This window comes from Perca flavescens, chromosome 20 (assembly GCF_004354835.1).
Source record: "Perca flavescens isolate YP-PL-M2 chromosome 20, PFLA_1.0, whole genome shotgun sequence".
Taxonomy (NCBI): Eukaryota; Metazoa; Chordata; class Actinopteri; order Perciformes; family Percidae; genus Perca; species Perca flavescens.
Window position 1 is genome coordinate 12,921,827 of NC_041350.1, and position 15,469 is coordinate 12,937,295.

Sequence of the window (15,469 nt, forward strand, 5' to 3'; positions counted from 1 at the left end):
TAATGATGACTCTAAATTACACCTAATTGGGAGACAAAAGAAAATTTGGCTAGCCGGAATCAACTGTAACCAAGAAAAAGATAGCTCAGCGCTGGCTCCCCCCCTCCACACACACACACACACACACACACACACACACACACACACACACACACACACACACTCGCTTTGTAAAAAACAGTGGTTGGTGTATTTACTAGACATAGTAATGCTTGAACTCTCTTCAGCAAAGATTAACAAAGCCAAGTCATCGACTATAGACCTATGGAAAAACGCAGCAGCACAAGTATCCGTCGCAATGACCTCAGCATCACAAGAAGTAGAAGAAAGCAACTAGGCAAGGTGTGATTTCTGTTTTTGTTTTCCTTGGGACCGCAGAAGGTGGGGGGTGGGAGAGGGTTGTTGTTCTTGTTCAATTCTGTTTGTTTGTTCTGTATGTTTAAAAATATAAAACCAATAAAAAATTGATCTTAAAAAAGAAAACAGAATTTGTTCTCTGCAGTTATAATTAGTTCAGTTATTCTCTCAGGCCACCAGGATTATGAACTCTGTACAGAATATATGCCTCTGCCCCAAATCGTTATGACCTGAAATTATATTTTGTTTTCTGAGCTGCAGACGTGTCCTAACATTTTCTATTTTCATGTTCTCATCTAGTTCTGTCTCATGTCATAACTGAAATAAAATAGGCACATCTGAACATGCTCCAACTTGAATGTTTGTAGTGCATACCTTACTTACATGCAAATAACCTCACATGTAAAACATAGTGACAATTATATTAAGTGGAACATCTGTTTTAAAGCTACAGCATATCTCATAATGTGTAGATCATTGCACCTTTGTGACTTTTAATAATCAGTGAGTTAATGCTATGTTTCATCATGTCGTTTCAGTATGATATTGGTTTAGTAGGGGTTGATTGATTTGTATTGTAGCATATCAAACAGACTTTAATTGCATTTTATTTCACCAACTCAATCTGTTCGTCCTATGCAGAGATTCTCCAAATATTTGTTTGCCACATGATGTTGTCATGGCTGAAATATTCACAACAAACCCACATCATCATATTCCACTGCAAAACGATGCTCTGCATAGATATCAGACAGCTGTGCATCTTTACCACAATCAAATTATAGAGACAAGTTCAGTATGAACGTTTTGGATAAATGTGTTGAAGTTGGAGTCTGCCACCAATTCATTTGATTGATGTGAATAAACAAACCAGTCTTGCCTTTTTCTGGATTAGTTTATTGAAGATTATGTATTGATTTTTTTTACAATCATTATCATAGAATGTTGATTCAAGGAGTTTTTCTTCATTTACCAGGACCATGACCATGACCATGACCTTGACCATGACCTCCTTTCTTTTCATCTGGTTTTCCTTCTCCCTTGTTTTTATGTTCTTTCCCATGATCTTTTCCGTGTCCATGTCCATGTCCATGTCCATGTCCATGTCCGTGTCCCTTTCCCTGTAAACAATGATAAGAACAATGATTGATAAAATGGGAAATTAACACAAGTGCTACGAAGTCACTGAATCAGCCAGTGGGACGATCCAGTAAAAAGCATCCATTAGGAAGATGAAAGCTGTCTTACTCCGTCTGCGTCAGGTCCTTTCACCTCTGGCCCTGTGGCTGGTGCGGCCTGGGAGAGGAAAACAGCTTTTTAAGTACACATGTTTTCATGCTGTTAGTCACAGACCTAAAACACTGTAAGGAAATAAACTTACCGGGTTATCACCTGTGATAGAAAAACAAAACAAACAAAGTCAATTAGAGTAGAAATTACACATTAATAAACACAAATATTTTTTTGTTGCCTGTGATTGAAAAACAAAGAACAAAGTCAAAATTGCAAATTAAAAGAGAAGTTACACATGAACTAAAACGTGGTCAATAGCAGTTGCAAGTAAACAGTTTAATAAAAACATTTTGAATGCAATCTTTGTTGAATTTAAGCAAATGCTGCCTTTCAAAAAACAAGTTGATGATCTTATTGCACCACAGAATGAAATCATTCTCATCAACACATAATTGGAAATTATATTGTTCTGTTGTTTAAATTGTCTGTGATAATGAATGAAATGCCTTCACTCATTTGTGTGAAGTATTTAAATTCCTGGGAACCAAAATTCTGCCACGCCCACACCGTTTGACAAAAAGTTAATCTTTAAGGTGTTCAGATGGCACACACCAAATTTGAAGTCCATTGGATGAAATCTGTAGGAGGAGTTTGTTAAAGTACGATACGTGGAAATGGGCAAAAACGCACTAATTTCGACCTTTCAGTTCACAAATATATATGCACACTTTTGTGTGTAGAAACAAGCATGTCAGCAAATCTGACAAATCTAACATGTAGCTACAGGATAAAGTACTGAAAATACAGATAGTTGTTTTATCAGTTTTAGAAAACGTGCTCATATACAGACTAAGTGCCAGGTGTGTGCACAAACATAACATAAAAAGCCTACCTATATTTTTCTGCACAGAAAACTAGCTTTCTTAAAAAAAGGAAAAATTAATCAAGGGACTTACTCATGATGTCTTGTCTTGTTGATAAGTGCAGTAGAAAGTTTTTTCCTGAAAAGAAATAAAATGAAGGAGAATCAGTAAGTTACCTAGCAGTCATTACGAATAAGCAACATTCTGCTATTCCATTACATACCTGGTGCAGAAACCCAAATGATCTGTGTCTGATGTGTGTGTTTAGTGTGTTTATAAGGAGGTATATGAGGTGACGAATGTGGGTGTGTTTGTGCTGCAGGCAAGTCTTGTGTTCTGAAATGTGACTGATAGTTGCTGAACAGGTAAGATTTGGGTTCGGTCTAAGACACCTTAAAGCAGGGCCGTAACCTGAGAGAAAAAACTGGTCCAACCTTAACATTACACGCCATTGTTTTTCTACTCGGAATCATCAAACCTGTTCCCCATTTTGCACAACTAAAATGCCAATTGTCACTTAATAGTGAACTTTAACTAAGTTACAGTAAACAAATCCTTGTAGAAACAAAACTTTTGAATTCAATTAAGTTGAATTTGCCAATTCTAACTAAGATTATGAGCATACAGATGCTGTTTTTGCAATATGGGACACTTTCTTTAACACTTGCAGGGATCTGGAGGAATTAAACTCTGTGGTGACAGATTATATTCAGTTTTGTGTAATTCCAGATGCATTAAAGTATTTCCCAATGACAAACCATGGGTAAATAAAGAACTCAAAGTAGCACTGAAAAGGAAAAGGGAAGCTTTTGAACAAGGGGATATGGCTCAGATGAAGGTTGTACAAAGGGACATAAGGCATTTAACCAATATGTGCAAGCATAAATATAAACTACAGATTGAGTCAAAAATGAAGGGTAATGACTTAAAACAGGCATGGCAAGGGATGTACACAATGATAGGGAAGGAGGTGAGGAGAAGCCACATTAACACAAATGGAGATGACCTGACCCTTGCAAATGAACTAAATACTTTTTATGCAAGATTTGATACATCGGATTTCTCCTCAGAGCATTAGACAACAACTTAATTGTGGCCCTCCCCTGGTTGTAACAGTTGAGGAGGTGCATAGAGTCTTCAAAAAGATTGATCCAAAAAAGGCAGCTGGTCCTGACAAGATCAGAGGAAGGGTTCGAAAGGAGTGTAGGGAACAACTTAGCCCTATATTCGGGCAGCTTTTTCAAATCTCTCTTGACACACATTACATTCCAAAGGCCTGGAAAACCTCAATGATAGTGCCGGTACCAAAGTAGCGAAACCATCTGCCTTAAATGACTATCGTCCAGTTGCCTTAACATCTATTGTAATGAAAAGTCTTGAGAAGATTGTCTTAAAACATGTTCTAGGAGATGTGCAATGTGTTATTGACCCTCTACAATCTGCACACAGGTCAGAAAGGAGCACTGATGACGCCTTATTGTATATGCTCCATAATATTTATTGTCACCTTGATCAGCCCAAATCAATATGTTTGTGTGTTATTTACAGACTTCTCGTCTGCATTCAACACCATTAGGCCTCACATTATGATGGAGAGGCTATTGCAGTTGGGAGTGCATAGTGACGTCATCAGATGGGTTGAGTCCTTTCTGACTGACTGAGTGCAGTGTGTCAGGGTAAATGAAGCAGTGTCTTCTCCCATTATTACAAACACACCGGAGCATGTTACAATAAAATTTGCTGATGATACAGCAATTGTAGGTTTTGATACGGGACAATGATGAAACCAACTACCGAGCTTGGGTAGATCAGTTTATACAATGGTGCAGGTCCAGTTGTCTTCTGCTAAACACGAAGAAAACTAAAGAAATTATATTTGACTTTAGAAGTGGGGGTTCGACCCACCAGCAGATGACTACGGAGGGGCAAGGGATTGAAGTGGTAGGGGAGTATAAATACTTAGGAACAAATAATAGATGCTAAGCTATCATGGAAATCCAATACCGATGCCATCTATAAAAAGGGTCTGCAGCGACTGTATTTCATGCAGAAGCTGAGACAGTTCAGAGTAGAAAGAGACATGATGGTCCTTTTCTATTACTCTTTTGTTGAGAGTATTTTAACTTTCTGCCCCATTGCCTGGTATCTGTCTTTGTCAGTGACAAAAAAAAAAATTAAGCAGGATAGTTACAAGATTGCCAGCAAGATTGCTGGACATCAGTTAAATTCTTTAACCACGATCTGCGAGTCCAGGGTGGTGAAAAAAAGGACAAGCAATTTTCGGTGATGGGCTACATCCCCTATTCCAGGCGTATGAGGTGCTGCCATCAGGCAGAAGATATAGGGTGCCGTCCTTACAAACCAACCGGGCTCGCAAATCATTTATTCCTAACAGCAAATCCACACTACTGAATCATTTAGGGAAAATAACATGATCCTTTTTGTGTGATAATACTGCACTTTGGTATAATATTAAAATGTCACTGATGATGTTGTACCTTACTATTGATAGCCCACTGGTGCTAATGATACTGCACTTTGCTATTTTATAATGTAGAGATACTTGGTGTTGTGTATTATTGTTGTGCAGGGGTGAGTGAGGGTTTAGTGGTCCTGTTGTTGTCTGTTGTCTGTTGTCTGTGGTCTGTTGTCGGTCTGTCGATCTGATGAGCTGTATGGTGCAAGATGAATTTCCGAAAGGATTAATAAATGTCTATCTATCTAAACGTACTGGCTTGTTTTTTTTATTATTAAATCCTGTTTTCAACAAAAGCTGCATACACTGTAAACTACCAATTCTAGGTATTAGTCTCACATGTTACAAGTATGAGAGCTTTGTTATTGATGCATTTATTTAATTATGCCTCATGCAAACAGGTTCTGCAGGGTGCGGCAGGCACCTATACCTATATGCACTTTATATACCTTATATGCCATCAAGTTGAATGTTTTCTAACTAAGATCATGAGCATACAGATGCTAAACGCACTGGCTCGTTTTTTATATTAAATCCTGTACTCAGCAAAAGCTGCATACACTGTAAACTACCCATTTTAGGTATTAGTCTCACATGTTACAAGTATAAGAGCTTTGTTATTGATGCATTTATTTAATTATGCCTCATGCAAACAGGTTCTGCAGGGTGCGGCCAACACAGTCTCAACGAAATAGGACGGTGAGGGAATAACATGAATGTCTATCTGACGGACCCCCCTCGTCGAAAAATAACGTCAAGGGTACCCCTATTTCGTTGAAACTTGACGCCAGGGTCCTTGACCATGCGTCATACATTTGACGAGTAGGGAGTGAGACTGTGTTGGTGCGGCAGGCACCTATCTTGCAGGATATAGAGTGGCAGCAGTGGTGGAAGTATTGAGATTGTTTACATAAGTAAAATAAGTAATCGCACACTTAAAAAAAGTAGAATTCCTGCTAGTTTTTCTTGAAATCAAGTGTGCATTGGCTGTCAGACAGGCCCCCTGTCTGAGTGTCATTGTGGTGGCACATTTTATTTTAACCATTTGTTTAATGATATTAACCATTTGTTTAAAGATTGTTTTATAACGCCACAAGATTTAGCTTCTTCATGTGTAGATTCAAAAGACTCCAAGTGAAATAGTTGGCAACCGTGAACTATAGCCAAGAGAGTTATTTAGTTTTACTAGCTTGAAGCTCCTCACATTCTTGACTTTTTGCTTAGATAGAAGTGGAGAAGGCCGATGACTGTTTACGACAGTGAGAACTATGTAGGTTTCTGTCTCCTGAGATAAACTGTTGTTTAGGCTAATGTTAAGAACAGAGAGCAGAGGGGAAGGTGAGACAATGGTGTGACTGTTAATGATGTCCTCTCTTCAACTATGGCCATACTAAAAGACACATTTAGAGGGGTGGCTTAACAGAGGTCTTCACTATATGATGTTTTGATGTTTAGATTTTAGGTTAGAAAGACATTTTCAGTTGTGCTGCGTGTACCTTTGAAACTGTTTTCTCCATTTGCAAATGTAAATAAATACTCAAAGACCAAACTTTGGTTTAATTCTCAAACGGTCGTCATTTGTTTTGATTTTATCATGAATATCACTAACGCTGCTGCTTCAAGGAAAACTTCCACCACATCATATTATTAGATTATTCTCACTGATGCATTATTATATTTGTACCATTTTAATGTTTGGTTAGTTAAGTTGGAGTTAACTTTTTGTACTGTTGGGAAGTTCACCTATAATCATGCAATCATGAAAAATATTGTTCATTTAAAGAAAAAATTTATAAAAAGTACAGTATTTGCCTCTACAATTTAGTCCATTACACGTAAAGTAGCATAGAATAAAAACATTCAAGTACAAGCATCTCAAAATTGCACTTAAATAGTGTACATAAGGGAGGATGAAACCTCACAAGTCAGAAATGCAAAAGCAGTCACGCCCATGATTGCATGTACAAATGTTTTTGTCTGTAACCACCAGTTCAGACGGCAACAATAATAACAACATCGTCATTGTCTGTCTGGGTTTTTACAACAGGTATACAGATCACAGCTCTAGGACACACCTGTCACTGTCTCAAGACATTCATACAAAATGAGATCTATTAGGCCTATATCACATGAGGTGATCCAGAAGTAGTTCACTAGAGGACAGGCCAACGTGTCTGTCCAGGTGAGTTTTGCAGTTTTGAAGTTGACACCCCAATCATTATGACCTGAAATTATATTTTGTTTTCTGAGCTGCAGACGTGTCCAAACATTTTCTATTCTCATATTTTCATCTAGCTCTGTCTCATGTCATAGCTGAAAGAAAATAGGCACATCTGAACGTGCTCCAACTTGAATGTATGTAGTGCATACCTTACTTCCATGCAAATAACCTCACCTGTAAAACATTGTGACAATTATATTATGTGAAGCATCTGTTTTTTTTTTTTAACTTCCTTTATTTCTTATTATCAAGTGCAGTCATACAATATGTCGCAACTTAACATTTTGATGATACAGTATTGATGGTACAGTAAGGGCAAGTCTACACATAGAATAGCAGTCCATAGATGTCTTCCATCCTAACAAAATTATATGTGAGGGGAAAGATCCTCATCTCTGCAATACCACATATACATTTGGTAGATAATACAGAATTTTTTAATTACCAAATTACCAAAATAAATGATAAATAAGTAAAATAAAAATAAGAAAGATATAGTCTGCATAATAGTCATGAAAATGTTGGGCAGTTGAAGACCATTTATTTAGGAATACATCTACTTTCAGTTGTAATAATACTGTTGTATGCTCCATGTTATAAACATCTTGGATTCTTTCCCTCCATTGTGCATCTGTTGGAGGGTGTGGCTTCAGCCAAGAGGCTGTGATTACCTTATTTGCTATTAAAAAAAGGATTCTCAGCAAACATGTTTGGTTATTCTCTACAATGTCAGCTGGCAGTATCCCTAGCACGAAGTATGATGGTTCAAGAGGTAGATCTATACAAAGACAGTTTTTTATTTCTTTTTGTACACTTTGCCAATATTCTGATATCTTTGGGCAGTCCCAAAATATATAGGTGTGATCTCCCACCAAGCCGCAACCCCTCCAACAGCTGTCTAAATTGTTGTTCCATTTTGATGTTATGAATGGAGTTCTAAAATATCTCATTTTAATTTTTCATCCGAATTCCTTCCAGTTAGGACTACTGGTTACCCTGTGTCCTTGACTTTAAGGAAGTCTCCCACTGCTTATCTGTAATTACTGTGTTCATTTCTAATTCCCATTTTTCTTTAATATCTAAATTATTTCCTTTAAATTCTTCCTGCAATATTTTGTAAATATGTGAAATGAATTTTGACTTTACTAATCTTTTTGTTATTGATATGATGAAGTGTTCTATTTTTGTTGGTAGGGAGCAGAGCTTTTCCCGTTCTTGATGGTTTTGGAGGTAATGTCTAATTTGTAAGTACCTAAAGAAATCTTGGTTTGGTAAATCATATTTCTCTTTGAGCTGTTCAAATGATTTCAGGGCTGCTCCGTCAAACAGCTGGTCCAAAACTACTAGACCCCTTTCTGTCCATTTCAAAAAACCCTTGTCCAGCCTAGCTGGGGAGAACTCACAATTGTTTGCTATCCTTATAGCTCTAGAAATAGTCATGGGAAGCTGTAGTTTTTTCCTCACAATTGACCATATTCTTAAGGTGTTTTTACTCCATACATTAGTAATCTTCTTTTCCCCCCATATGTCTTGGTTTAGGAATGGGATTGAGTCTAATGGGAAATTTGGGCATTCACTCTGCTCCATTCCAACCCATATAGCGTCAGTATCCTGGGACATCCACGCGACCATTGATCTCAGTTGGGCTGCCCAATAGTATGTTTTAAGGCTAGTCAAGTCCAGGCCTCCATTTTCCTTTGAGCAAAGTAGTCTTTTAAATTTAAGTCTAGGTTGCTTTCCTTGACAAATAAATTTGGATAGCCATTTATCTAATGTGGTAAAGGTGGAAGCAGGAACATATATAGGTAGTGATTGGAAGAGAAAGAGCAGCCTTAAAAAAAATGTTCATTCTTATAGTTTCTATTCTTCCTATCGGAGAGAGTGTAAGAATTTCCCATCTAGTAAGGTCCGCTTTTATGTTGCCCAGCAGTTTCCCGTAATTGGCTTTAAACAGTTTGAAGCATCTGTTTTAAAGCTGCATCATCTCTCATAATGTAGATCATTTTGTGACTTTTGATAATCATTTGGGCGCCCGGATAGCTCAGTCGGTAGAGCGGACAACCATATATAGGGGTTCACTCCTCGATGCAGCGGGCCTGCGTTTGACTCCGACCTGCGCCCCTTTGCCGCGTGTCATTCCACTCTCTCTCTTCCCCTTCATTTCTTCAGCTGTCCTGTCAAAAATAAAGGCCTAAAATACCCCTGCTCCCCCCCAAAATAAATAAATAAATCAGTTGAAGAAAAAAACAAACAGAAAAATATGGAAACCGGACACGAGTAAATAAAGCCTAAATGAGTCTGTTGATCGTTGCTATTCACTCCACTGCCAGTGCTGCTATCAAAACAAGCAATTATTTCTAGTCAAGACAATTATGATCAACTTTATTGATCCAGATTTTTATTCTACCATCAAAAATATGTTCTGTATGATGCTGCAACAAGATGACATGGCTAATCACAGTTTACAGTGAGCAGGGCCCCCTGGTGGTGAGGACAGCTCACAGGTTATTGATAAGTGAAGTGAAGAAAAAACATAGGGAAAAACTGCTGATTTTCTAATTTTATAAAACAGTGTCGCTAGTTTATAATGCAAATGCAGTTCATTCAAATTATACCCACTTATTTTTCTCCATTCATTTTATTTTTTTGCTCTCATTTCAATTGCATATTCTTTTTCATTGCTTTATTGTTTCATTTATTCCAATTCATCTCCAGTGGATTTTTTTTTCTAATATTATAGTCACCAGCTGGTGGTGCTAGCCTCATATTTAGCAAAAACACCTGAGAGTGCTATCAATCTTCTCATCTAAATCTAGACAATAAGCAAACTCCCCAAAATATCAAACAAGTCCTTAAAACTAGTTTTTGACACAGAAAATGCCACAAATTTGAAAATAAAGCAAAAAGCACCTTAAGTCCCCTATTATGTAATTTAATATTGTGCTTTATTGCGTTTCCAAAATCTGATTGGTCGATTATCATGACATTTGCTGAGCACACTCCCCAAAAGGTATTATAATTAAACAGGAAGTTATTTTTACATTTTTGCACATTCATCCTCCCAAACCCTTTTGGAATTGTCTGTCTTCTTGCACCACCCTCGGAAGAATTTACTACACTTTATGAAGTCTAAAATCTTCTGGTTTAGTTTTTGTTGAATGGACTGTTAATGGGAAAGGATCACGATAAGCCCAGTATAATATTCCAATAAAGTCCATAAGGAAACCTTAGGAAGTGTCTGGTAGTTTATGATGGCTTTGGATCTTTTTCTATTCTCGTTTATAACATCACTATAATATTTTAAAATGTTCCTATAGTCACTCATGTTTCTGTCATTGAGTATTTGTGTTTATTGAACTTCATTTTATCAGTATATTTTTCTGTTGTAGCCACATACCAGTGAGTTAATGCTATGTTTCATCATGTTGTTTCAGTATAATATTGGTTTAGTAGGGTTTGATTGATTTGTATTGTAGCATATCAAACAGACTTTAATTGCATTTTCTTTCACCAACTCAATCTGTCCGTCCTATGCAGAGGTTCTCCAAATATTTGTTTGCCACATGATGTTGTCATGGCTGAAATATTCATAATAAACCCACATCATCATATTCCACTGCAAAACGATGCTCTGCATAGATATCAGCCAGCTGTGCATCTTTACCACCCTCAAATTATAGAGACAAGTTCATATGCATCTTTTTGGATAAATGTGTTGAAGTTAGAGTCTGCCACCAATTCATTTGATTGATGTGAATAAACAAACCAGTCTTGCCTTTTTCTGGATTAGTTTATTAAAGATGTATTAAATTCTTTACAATCATTATCACAGAATGTCGATTCAAGGAGTTCTTCTTCATTTACCAGGACCATGACCTCCTTTCTTTTCATCTGGTTTAGCCTGTCCACCTTCTTTTCCTTTTCCATGATCTTTTCCATGATCTTTCCCATGATCCTTTCCGTGTTCTTTTCCAGGTACTGCTGCCCCCTGTAAACAATCATAAGAACAATGGTTGATACATTTTCTTAAAACACAGAGAGATAAATGGCTGCATAGTTTTAATTCAAAAAGGTTGTAAAACTCTTACCGTTCCACCCTTTCCTTTTCCTTCCTGTAAAAGAAAATTGGGAAATTAACACAAGTGCTACAAAGTCATCGAATCAGCCAGTGGGATAATCTAGTATGAAGCACACATTAGGAAGATGAAAGATGTCTTACTCCGTCACATCCTTTCGCCTCTGGTGCCTTGCCCTGGGAGAGGGAAACAGCTTTTTAAGCACACATGTTTTCATGCTGTTAGTCACAGACCTAAAACACTTCAGGGAAATAAACTCACCTTTTTATCACCTGTGATGGAAAAACAAAAAAAACAAAGTCAATTAGAGTATAAATTACACATTAACTAAACAAACTCTTCAAAAGCATTCTTAAAAAAATTAACAATTACTCATTTTGTCTTGTCTTGGTGATAAGTGCAGTAAAAAGTATTTTCCTGGGGAAAAAATGAAAGAATCAGTACCAGAATCAGTAAGTTACCTAGCAGTCATTACGAATAAGCAAAATAGTTGCTATTCCATTACATACCTGGTGCAGAAACCCAAATGATCCGTGTCTGATCTGTGTGCTCTGTCTGTATTTATAAGGTGTCGAGATGACGAATGTGGGTGTGTTAGTGCTGCGCAAAAGTCTCATGTTCTGAAATATGATAGTTTGATAGTTGCAGTTGAGATTTGGGTTTGGCTTGGAAAATAACTAACTGTGTTTGTGACTGACAGTTACACGTCAAAACATGAAATGTGGGCTCTTCACAGACCGGGGCGTATCCAGAGAGATGAAACTGGCGCAGACTAGACCTTACAGGCCAACTCTGGTTCTACTCTGAATCATTAAACTTGTTGTCCTTCATGCACAACTGGCTTTTGTTTGCTAAATAGTCTATGTTGTAGGGGAACCATAACATGCTGCCTGGATTACATTTTATGTCAATTTCATATTTTAACATATTTGGAAAATGTTTACAGTCAGTGTATTTAGCTGATTATTCATTGTGGACGTACCAAATGTTTAACATACGTCCCAATTGTCACTTAATAGTAAACTTAAATGGCTACTGCCAGTTACAGCAGGTGTTTCTGCACTAGCCATGATGGGAGACTTTGGCCAATCACAGGACATTTCAGAAAGAAAGTTCGTTCCTATTGGCTTTTCGACAAATGCAGATGCGCATGCACGTCCTTTCGGTAAAAGTAACTGCAGTTAAAGGCTCAAGTCTGCAGCTAATTCAAGGCTAAACTATTAAATAGGATACTTTATTGTCATCAATCTATATACAGTACATGTAGGAACAAAATTGTGTAAAAATGTAGTCCAGTTTATTGTCCAGGGAGCAGAAATTTGCTGTGAAAACAGGAGAGCTGGTCAGCTGGGCTCGTGTTTATGTTTCTCTCACAGAACCTCGGTGTGTCCTTGTTTAAATGACAGCATGGGCCTGCTTTACTAGGACCAGAGGCCGCAGCCACGGCACTGTAACTACTGCAGCCATTCGAACGAGGAGACACTATAGATGGTGTGAGAGGAAACGTAAAGATGGCCGGTAATTTAATCTTCTGCTAACCGGAGCTCACGGCAGATTCAAGTTCATGTTTCTGTAGCTAGCTAGAGCCTCAAATTACAGTATGTCATCTCCATAGGTCTTTACAAGGAAAAAACAGGTAAAAACAGTAACTATCATAGAATTGTCACTTTATGACGCCATTGGGATGAAATGAATGACCACTACTTGTACAGGTTACTTTATATACCTTATATGCCTGAATTGATCTGATGGGAGGGGCTGGACAGAGATGGGGGAGGGAGTGCTGCAGGAAGAGATCTGACTTTACTTTGAATCCTGGCGTTGTTTTGCTTTCTACCTTCTGCAGCTTTGAGGGATTCTTTTTAAATGAAGAAATTAGCACTCAAGTGCCAAGTTATAGCAAACAAGTCCTTGCAGGAACAAACACATCAAGTTGAATGTGTTCTAACTAAGATCATGAGCATACAGATGCTAAACGCACCGGCTCGTTTTTTATATTAAATCCTGTATTCAGCAAAAGCTGCATACACTGTAAACTACCCATTTTAGGTATTAGTCTCACATGTTACAACTTAGTATAAGAGCTTTGTTATTGATACATTTATTTAATTATGCCTCATGCAAACAGGTTATGCAGGGTGCGGCAGGCGCTTATCTTGCAGGATATAGAGGGGCAGCATTATTGCGGCACAAACACAAATGTTGAATCTCAACAGAACACTTGCATTACAACACCAAATTCTCGCTGATTGAGCAGTTGTGGAAGTATTGAGATCGTTTTAATCAAGTAAAATAAGCAATTCCTCACTATAAAAATACTCCATTACAAGTAGAATTCCTGCATTTGAATTTTTATAGTTTTACCTTAGGTCACAAAGTATATCAGCAAAAGTTCAAGTGTCCATTGGCTGTCAGACAGGCCCCCTGTCTGAGTGTCATATCAATAGATTATTCTTGCTGATGCATATGTTTGTTTGTAACATTTTAATGTTTTGCTGGTTGAGTTGGAGTTGACTTTAATTACTTTTTATACTGTTGGGGAGTTCACCTATAATCATGCATCATATTTGATAACCTGATTATATTTCACATGAAAAATCTTGTTTTTCAAAGAAAAAAGTACTAAAAAGTACAGTATTTGCCTCTAAAATTTAGTTGAGTAGAAGTAAAATAGCATGGAATAAGAACACTAAAGTACAAGTATTTCGATATTGTACTTTAATATTGCTTGAGGGAAGAAGAAACTCCACCAATCATAAATGCAAAAGCAGTAACGCCCATGATTGTGGTAACCCTTACACTGTTGGCATTCATGCAAAATTAGATCTAATCGTCACATGAGGTGATCCAGAAGTAGGTCACTAGAGGACAGGTGTCATTCCAGGTGAATTTTGCAGTTTTGCAGTCAACACCCAAATCATTATGACCTGATATAATCTGATATAATCAGTCTTTTGTTTTCTAGCTCGGTCTCATGTCAAAGCTGAAAGAAATTTAGGATTTTTGCACTAACTGAAGTTTGGCATAAATAAGCACATTATAGACCGTTTTTCACGGCAGACATGTTGACATATAGTAGGAAAAGCACAGGTGTATTCAAAACCATTACTGGTGGCTGCATTCCACTTAGGAGAGGCCCTGGTATTGTGCATGCTGACTCACTGAAACAGCTCACTGGGACACTTGATGGAATTGAGCCATCGTTAAGGTTATCAATTTCAGCTGTGCTTTTCCTACTATAACAAGTCAAAATGTCTGCTGTGAAAAAGGTCCATTGTGGCTCAGGTATACGAAAGTCTGATCTCATTTTCATCTGAACATGCTCAAACTTGAATGTTTGTAGTGCATACCTTACTTACATGCAAATAACCCCACCTTTAAAACATTGTGAAATCATATTATTTGGAGCATCTGTTTTAAAGCTGCAGCATCTCTCATAATGTAGACCTTTATGACTTTTGATAATTATTTGTCAATAAATCAGGTGATGAAAAATAAACAGAAAAACGTGGAAACCAGACACGAGTAAATAAAGCCTGAATGAGTCTGTTGATCATTGCTATTCACCGCCAGTGCTGCTAGCAAAACAAGCAATTATTTCTAGTCAAGACAATTATGATCAACTTTATTGATCCAGATTTTTATTCTACTATAAAAATATGTTCTGTTTATATGATGCTGCAACAAGACATGGCTAATCACAGTTTACAGTGAGCAGGGCCCCCTGGTGGTGAGGACAGCTCACAGGTTAATGATAAGTGAAGTGAAGAAAAAACATGGGAAAAACTCATAGACTATATAAAAACATAGATGTAACTCATTGGAAAAACTTCAAAACTATTTTCAGATATAAAACAGTGACATTATTTTACAATGCAAATGCAGTTTAGTCATATTATTATCATATTATATCATATATATTATATTATATTATATGGAGTCGTTTTTGTTCATTCATTTCGTTTTTGTTCATTCATTCCATTTCATTTTTTACTCATTTTTACTCATTTGTTTAATTGCATATTCTTTTTATTGCATTATTGTTTCATTTATTCCAATTAATCTCCATTAGATTTGAATTAAAAGAATAAATGTGGAATATTTATTATAAAATAAGCTATTATTATGATTTTTTTTTACGACCTCAGCCACCATGATTAGATGGGCCTCTCAGGACTCTCCTTTCTGTGTTGCAGATTGCAGCTAGGCTCCAGTTGATTTGTCTCCATCTACTGGACCGGAT

At 37.1% G+C, this 15,469-nt stretch overlaps 2 long non-coding RNA genes across 2 annotated transcripts; both read right to left on the minus strand.

The window, feature by feature from the left end:
• Window positions 1–1,233: 1,233 nt before the first annotated feature.
• On the minus strand, window positions 1,234–2,700 carry LOC114546326 (uncharacterized). The gene is made up of 5 exons (XR_003691037.1): window positions 2,677–2,700; window positions 2,547–2,591; window positions 1,739–1,749; window positions 1,606–1,653; window positions 1,234–1,478 (listed from the first exon to the last, which is right to left on the minus strand). It is a non-coding gene; the product is annotated as an uncharacterized LOC114546326 (long non-coding RNA).
• An 8,221-nt stretch (window positions 2,701–10,921) lies between these two features.
• On the minus strand, window positions 10,922–11,608 carry LOC114546309 (uncharacterized). The gene is made up of 5 exons (XR_003691016.1): window positions 11,599–11,608; window positions 11,488–11,498; window positions 11,370–11,402; window positions 11,239–11,262; window positions 10,922–11,138 (listed from the first exon to the last, which is right to left on the minus strand). It is a non-coding gene; the product is annotated as an uncharacterized LOC114546309 (long non-coding RNA).
• Between the last annotated feature and the right edge of the window lie 3,861 nt (window positions 11,609–15,469).